The following is an 8,632-nucleotide window of genomic DNA, read 5'->3' as shown; positions in this document are numbered from 1 at the left end:
TGCGGTGGCGTTTTCCAGACGGCAGAAGATTCAAGATTCAACATCTTTATTTGTCACATGTGTAGTCATACAAGTACAACAACACAGTGAAATGTACCCTGAGCCGCTCCTTGACTGTGCAAACATTAACAAAAGTAAAAATAAGTAAAGAAATGAGTGCAATAGAATAAGTATAACTGTATAAATGTAAGGGCAGTGCATAGTTTTAAAGTGCATTGTGCTATAATAGCACCGCAATATAAAAACAGTGTGCATATAAAGTCCTGTTTCAATTAAGGAATGCTATGAGGGGAGTGGGGGCATGGTCTGATTTAGGACTTGGATTCAAACAGTCCATGTGCTGGGTGTGTAGGATCTTTTATGATCTTAATGGATCTGCTATGGCAACGTGAGTGGTATAGTTCTTGAACAGATGGGAGCGATGACCCGATGATGTTCTCCGCCGTCCGCACCACTCTACGAAGTATCTTCTGTTCAGTGGCAGTGCAGCTACCATACCAAATTGAGATACTGCTGGTCAGTATACTTTCTATAGTGCCTCTATAGAAAGTTGTGAGGACTGGGGAGGTGAGGTTTGCTCTTTTCAACCTTCGGAGAAACGAGTCATACGAGTCATTCCAATGCCTCAGATTGCCAAGATGACACACTGGCATGACTTTCCTCGGCTTCTTCGCCCCCAGAAGAACTGGATGGTTCATCTGTGTCTGAGGGCATAATGATGACTGAAGAGTGTGGAGTGACATGTAGAGAACACATACATTCTTTCAGTATCCAGACCACTATTCAATTTGCCTGAATATACCTCGTAAATTACATATCCCTTCATCAGGTGGACATTCCGGTGGAACTGGCTGAGGGGGCTTGCGGTGAACGGCGGAACCCCGTCCCTACTGAGCTCCACCTGCAAGCCCGCATTCTCCACTGGTAACGGGTCGAGGGGGCTTGTGGTGAGCGGCGGAACCACGTCCCTGCTGAGCTCCACACTCCCACCTTGCTCTGTCCTGGACTCCCTTGGCTCAGGCTCATCCTCTTCAGATGTTGATGGGAAGAATAATTTCAGCCACTTCCTCGGCGAGTTCCTCCTCTGAGTCAGACTGCTGATTGGTTTTATGTTGCGAAGCCTTGCTCATGCCCAGGGCTGCCAGCAGGAGGCGTCGGCCACTGCAGGCATCGGCACAGTCAGGCTCTGCGACGTAAAACCGATCGGCAGTGTGAGTGCTGTGGCACATTAGGTGGGCCACCAGCTGATGCTGCCGTTCCGGGAGGTTGCGCTGGATCTGTAAATGGGGATAGAGAAATCGATTAGTGTACCAGTGACAAATCATCAGGCGCTACGGACTTTGGCATCGTCCTGAATCTCAACATACGCAGGTTGACACGCCTGTGCAGATCTCAGAGACTGAGAATCCCCGTGGCAGGCTGCACGCGAGGCAGGTCTGTGTCAGCAGATCATTCACTTTTCGGAATGGCTGCCCGGACGCCGCAAAAAAGAATGTTGCTGGCCGGTGGCAGAAGCCGGGCAGATGTGGCCTGAGTTCACCAAACCTCCGCAGCCAGGAATGCTCCTTGTATGTGAGGGCAGTCTTTGCCCTGCCAGAGGAGGCAGTCGTTTTGTGATTGGCGATCTGCGAAGATCAGACCAGACACGGTGGGGATCATCAGAATACGTGTGACACAAACATGAGTTTCGTCGCACGTTTTACTGAATTCAAAGATATCACGTCAACACGGTTTCCGGATGCTGACACTGATGACCATGTATTCCTTTTCTGGCTGGGCCGCGTCAAATTCTTGCAGTGTCATGTTGATCATTCAGTGTGCTGCGGTGCCCACTGATGGCAAACAGGAATGTCACCAGACATCCCATGCAGTTGTTTCTTATGGTGATGTCTTGTGGTGATTCGGCCAGGTCATCTTCAAGAAAAAAGCAAAACGTGAGCACGGCCCTTGGAAACATGACCGGTGCACTTTCCCCATTCTGTATTACTCTCTCTAATGATGTTGTGCTGTATCACAACACATCCATGTAAAGCGCCTTGGGACGACTATGTTGTGAAAGGCGCTATACAATAACAAATTGTACTGAATTGTATGGATTTCATGGGTATCGACTTACCAAGGCAGTCGCTAGGTCACCTTGCTGGGTCTTTCTCTCTTTAACGGTCTGCCTGTGTCCGACGATTTTTTTACTTAAGAGCTGCAGCTGGCATTGTATGTGCCAGTTGATGTCAACGAGACACTTGTTGCTCAGTCGGACACAGGGCAGACCGCTATCAACCAGGAACTGGATGAACTTCTTTACGGCCAAAACGTGGTTTTTAATTGTAGTCACTTTAAATTTTGAGCTTAGATGCTCCAGCCAATTATTAAATTTGGGGGGGGGGGGTCATTAACATATCTTAGGTGGGCTGGTGGCGGCTCGTCCGCATTGCCCCACATGAACTTCACAAATTTTGTAATGTTCTCCAGCTCCTGGTTGCGGTTATCAATTGCCTTGGAGGATGCCCCAATGCGGAACAAGGTGACCTTATATTTGGCCAGGACTTCCTCTGAGAAAGACAAGACAATCAAGTAGGGCTGTAACTAATGATTATTTTGATAATAGATTAATCTGTCGATTACTTTTTCGATTAATCGGGTGGGGGGGGCGGCAAAAAACAATTTGACTTCCAGCAATATTTAATAACCCAGTCTGTCTTTGTACAAATGTTGTTTCCAGAAACTCACATAAAAAACAAATGTAGGCTGCATTAAGAGTATACAAAAAAAATTAACTTTGTAGCAGCTGAATCAATGTAATGAAATACGCAAAATCTTGTTTTATGATGTGCAACCAGCATGGTGCTTTAGATAATGTATTCAGTACTCCAGTTTTTTAATGTAAAAGCACAGAGTACCGCTGCTGCTACTAAGAATATTATTAAATAATTGTCTAATGTTAATTAATGTTGATTACACATATGTGACGGGGAGAGAGCACGCAAGCGAGTGTGTCTGCATTTATTACGGACAAACAAAGTAAACTTTTATTGCGGAGAAAAAGCCTTTTCCTCAATTTACGCTAAAAATGCGCAGGTGTTGTGCCAAAAAGTGACTGTCTGCCAGAAACTGATTACGATCCGTGGGAGCGCGCACAGCCTGTTCAGGATGCATCGCAGTTTCTGTGCGACTAAGGCGGGTAATTTCGATATCAAATCATCTTAAGGTGCAAAAAGTATACAGTACATGTATCCCCGAGATAACAGCGAAGGTATGTCTTTGTCAGATTTAAGGGTTTGGTGAATTTTTAAATAAATAATTGCAATAAGAGTCAAAGGAAGCCATTGTCATGTAAAACGCTTTAAAGCAGTCCTCGGTCGTAACTGCGTTGTAAAACTGTAACCTTACGTCATGAAACCATGGAAGTTCAAATGCGACACATTAATGTAGATTTTTACCACTTTAAACATCTCCATATGACCAGTGTACAATGCAGTTCACCCATTGCCAAAAAGTGATTACACTCAATATATATATATCTCTTTACTGAATGGCTCTTTCTGCCTGGTTTTAATTGTTTTACACTCTTCTGGGTTGTATTTACAGGATTAGTAAACATCTCACCCATTTATATGACTTTAAACACCTCTATAGGACCAGTATAACCAGTACAACGCAGCTTTCCTATTGCCAAAAAGTGATTACAGTCAAAATCTTATTACTGAATGGCTCTTTCTGCCTGACTTTAATTGTTTTACACTCTTCTGGGTTATATTTACAGGATTAGTAAACATCTAATTCAATTGAACTTTTTTTATTTATTTATTTGTTTATTTTATATAAACAGTAGTGTTGCTTTTCAGACTGTCCAAATTAATCTGAAAAGGAAAGTTCAGAAAGTGACTACATTAGACTGTACAGTATGTACAATCATTCACGTCATAATTATGGTATATATTTTGAAATGGTATTTTTAGTCCAGGGTTTACAGTATTGGTCAAAAATTGTATTAATGCATTTATGTGGCACACAAACAGGTCCTACATAATGATGTAATTAATAGTATTGTAGTTCTCGAGACCGGTCTTGGTCTCAAGACCGGTCTCGAGACCAATTTTTTGTGGTCTCGGTCTTGTCTTGGTCTCGACTCTATTTGGTCTCGGTCTTGTCTTGGTCTCGACTCTATTTGGTCTCGGTCTTGTCTTGGTCTCGGACATAGCGGTCTCGATGGGATGGGGAAAAAAAGTGAAAACTGCACATCCTCACAGAACAGTATCATTATTTATTACGCGCCTCAATTCAAATGCAACCAGTCAGATGCATTCATTTCAAAAACGTTACATTTTATACATTTTCTCCACGGACACTGCCAGTGCTTCACAGTCCACAAACATCATACACATAGTATCATACATCGGCAAAAAAATGTCCGAAAATGTCCGCGAAGTCTATAGCATAGTTATAATTCAAATAAATTAGGTATTTTACATTGATTAGAAAGCACGGTCTTGGAGGTGCAAGTCAATCTGGAGGCTCATTCTCTTCAATTCAAAGCAAAGGATCATTACATAGCTGTATTGATAGCTTACCCGAGGCCTCTGTCCCTGGTATAAGAGACTTAATATGAACATCTTTCTGGTACATCCCATCTCTTTCCCTTGACGAGGTCTGATAAAATGGTTATAGGAGAGGATTGCTGAGAATATTATTTTCCATCAGGTCTCGTAACTATGACAAATCTGGGAGATTTTAAATGAGAGACATATGGACATACGGACAATATAATTGAAAAGATAACATGAATTTGATTTAACGAGTAATGACACTTTACAGCAATGCCTTTTTTCTCTACAGTTGATCTGGGTAATGTGATGTCGATTCTAGCCCTAGTCTGTTTTCGGTCTTGGTCTTGGTCTTGGTCTCGACCAGTCTTGGTCTTGGTCTTGGACTTGGTCTTGGTCTTGGTACCCTCAAGTCTCGGCAGTGTCTTGGTCTTGATACCCTCCGGTCTCGGCAATGTCTTGGTCTCGGTTTAGGCGGTCTTGACTACAACACTAGTAATTAATTGCAACTCTAACATGTGTAGGTGATTATACCAGGAGAGAGAAGCCTTTTTTTAGACCCATTGGGGGAAACTAAGGCAAAAATAAAACACTGTGAGGACATCACACGGTAAATATTATTTCATCTCCAATTTTTGTATAGAAGAAGGATAACACATCTACCAGAACATCATCTTTGTGTGTAACATCTTTGTTTTACAGAAAAAGATAAATAAATATTTATTTTGACTTCAATTCAGTGATCAGTATAGAACTCTACCTGTGTACCATCTGTATTTTAGTTCATTTATGAGGCAAAGAGGACTTACTCCATCGAGATGGGCATGTGATACACGGCCTCACCCACTTCAACAGGATGCCTCTTCCTGTGGGGCCTTTGTATTGAAGGTATGTATGACAGCAAAATGAAGAAGAAGAATTGGATTTTAATGCAAGAAACAATTGATTCACCCGGGTGCATGTTGAGAATGAGGAGCATGACAAAGGACACATTCTATACCCCAAAATGGCACAGTATAAGTTAAAGGTCATTTCAGGCCTCACATCTCAGGGACAGTTTCTTCTAGTAGCCTCCATAGCAAGGACTCAGGTCCAACAATGGCACATACGCCACACATACTACTACTACTGCAACAAATGAATTCATCTGCTCTTTTTTACATTGTAAATCTCAGGGCATGCCTCTGTACTGTCTATATTTATGACTCTTCTCTATATGACTTATTGTGTGTTTTGTAATCTCCATTTGTTTATCACTACTATTACTAATAACTGACCAACACACATTTCTTGTATTCCAAACATGCTTTGCAAACAAACAATTTCTGAGGAAGATTCTGATGTAAAATCACTTTTAAAAGATTTTGACCATTTGTGTAATTATTAAAGGCACAGTTAAAATGCTCTAATAAGGGCAACCCTTATGGGTTACTTGGCACTCATTAAAGCTTTGTTACGTTAAGGTAACAAAAAAAGACTAATACTTTTTCTGAAACAGGTAAAAGATGTTTCAACCACTATTGTTACCAGCTAGTGGGCCACATACAATAATTCTAACTTGTTTAAAAATGTATCATTTATTCACAGTTTGCTGAGTGCATCTTGCTTGGTTGTTCAGTGTCATTTGACAATTCATCCTTAAGCATGAATGCCACATTAAGAGAGCAGATTGCTGTATGTCTTCTTCAGAATACAGGTTAGACTTCTTATTAGGATTTTTTACCATAATTATTTGTGAAGCGGCTGGAGGCAAATGCATGTTACTGTGTTCACTCTACTCTGCAATTCAAAATTGTATTTGTCATGTAAAAATTGCTGATCATTGTGAACTTGACGATGTTATACACTTTTTTTTTGTAGAAGACACTGACCTGTGTCATTTCTGCGGGGAGCAGGCTGGTGACACTAATTGGGTAAGTGGTTATGTTTAACATGGTCCTTCTCCAAAAATATGTGGCTTTAAGACACTTAAAATTTGAGTTTTCACTTAAAAGTATGGCTTTTCAAGAAACAATAAAATCTTGTGAAATTACACAGTAAATGTAAATTAGTTTGAAAACATCCAGGTGTTAAGTTGAGTGATTATGAACAATTTTGAATACTGCCGCGTGACTATGTAAATATTTTTTTTCTTTTTTCTTTTGTCTATACAGATTGACTGTGACATTTGTCCAAGATGGTACCACAGGGGCTGTGTCAACAAACCTAGAAAAAAGCAGTTCATTTGTGAGGCCTGCCAGTAAAATCTATTCTTCACCCTGGATTATTACCTAAAGGATTATTAGGAACACCATACTAATACGGTGTTTGACCCCCTTTCGCCTTCAGAACTGCCTTAATTCTACGTGGCTTAGATTCAACAAGGTGCTGAAAGCATTCTTTAGAAATATTGGCCCATATTGATAGGATAGCATCTTGCAGTTGATGGAGATTTGTGGGATGCACATCCAGGGCACGAAGCTCCCGTTCCACCACATCCCAAAGATGCTCTATTGGGTTGAGATCTGGTGACTGTGGGGGCCATTGTAGTACAGTGAACTCATTGTCATGTTCAAGAAACCAATTTGAAATGATTCGAGCTTTGTGACATGGTGCATTATCCTGCTGGAAGTAGCCATCAGAGGATGGGTACATGGTGGTCATAAAGGGATGGACATGGTCAGAAACAATGCTCAGGTAGGCCGTGGCATTTAAACAATGCCCAATTGGCACTAAGGGGCCTAAAGTGTGCCAAGAAAACATCCCCCACACCATTACACCACCACCACCAGCCTGCACAGTGGTAACAAGGCATGATGGATCCATGTTCTCATTCTGTTTACGCCAAATTCTGACTCTACCATTTGAATGTCTCAACAGAAATCGAGACTCATCAGACCAGGCAACATTTTTCCAGTCTTCAACTGTCCAATTTTGGTGAGCTCATGCAAATTGTAGCCTCTTTTTCCTATTTGTAGTGGAGATGAGTGGTACCCGGTGGGGTCTTCTGCTGTTGTAGCCCATCCGCCTCAAGGTTATGCGTGTTGTGGCTTCACAAATGCTTTGCTGCATACCTCGGTTGTAACGAGTGGTTATTTCAGTTAAAGTTGCACTTCTATCAGCTTGAATCAGTCGGCCCATTCTCCTCTGACCTCTAGCATCAACAAGGCATTTTCGCCCACAGGACTGCCGCATACTGGATGTTTTTCCCTTTGCACACCATTCTTTGTAAACCCTAGAAATGGTTGTGCGTGAAAATCCCAGTAACTGAGCAGATTGTGAAATACTCAGACCGGCCCGTCTGGCACCAACAACCATGCCACGCTCAAAATTGTTTAAATCACCTTTCTTTCCCATTCTGACATTCAGTTTGGAGTTGAGGAGATTGTCTTGACCAGGACCACACCCCTAAATGCATTGAAGCAACTGCCATGTGATTGGTTGATTAGATAATTGCATTAATGAGAAATTGAACAGGTGTTCCTAATAATCCTTTAGGTGAGTGTATATCTACATTAATGTGTCGCATTTGAACTTCCATGGCTTCATGACTTAAGGTTACAGTTTTCCAACGCAGTTACGACCGAGGACTGCTTTAAAGTGTTTTACATGACAATGGCTTCCTTTAACTCATATTGCAATTATTTATAAAAAAATTCACCAAACCCTTAAATCTGACAACGACATACCTTCGCTGTTATACCTGTACTGTATACTTTTTGCACTTTAAGACAATTCATGAAGTGGGGATAGAAGAAACTGAAACAAGATAAAACAGGAGGACAAAACACAGGGACAGGCATAAGCTCCTTAACAGGAAAGCAAACAGCGACGCAACCAAATGCTGAGAAACAAACAGGCGAGAGTCGTAGGTTCAAGGAACAGAAAACACGGGTCAAATGTGGCACAACAATGAATATGATAAGAAACGCTGAGTATATTGCAGGTACTCAATACTTCACAGTGGGCTAGTGGAGTTACTGGGCTGTATAAACACTAAGTGCCAGTCATGTGACATGAACCGCAGCGGGTTAGAATCCCGGGGATGGTGATCGGTGTAGGCGAGACCGTGCCGGTGACAACTATGGCAACAAGCCTCCCACTAATTTATT

The 8,632-nt window shown here is 41.8% G+C and overlaps 1 long non-coding RNA gene across 1 annotated transcript; it reads left to right on the top strand.

Moving 5' to 3' along the window:
- Window positions 1-6,143: 6,143 nt before the first annotated feature.
- LOC111845784 (uncharacterized) lies at window positions 6,144-6,817 on the top strand. The gene is made up of 3 exons (XR_011985583.1): window positions 6,144-6,237; window positions 6,402-6,454; window positions 6,695-6,817. It is a non-coding gene; the product is annotated as an uncharacterized lncRNA (long non-coding RNA).
- Window positions 6,818-8,632: the final 1,815 nt, after the last annotated feature.

This window comes from Paramormyrops kingsleyae, chromosome 25, assembly GCF_048594095.1.
Source record: "Paramormyrops kingsleyae isolate MSU_618 chromosome 25, PKINGS_0.4, whole genome shotgun sequence".
In the NCBI taxonomy this organism is placed as follows: Eukaryota; Metazoa; Chordata; class Actinopteri; order Osteoglossiformes; family Mormyridae; genus Paramormyrops; species Paramormyrops kingsleyae.
This window is presented reverse-complemented; position numbering and strand designations above follow the sequence as displayed.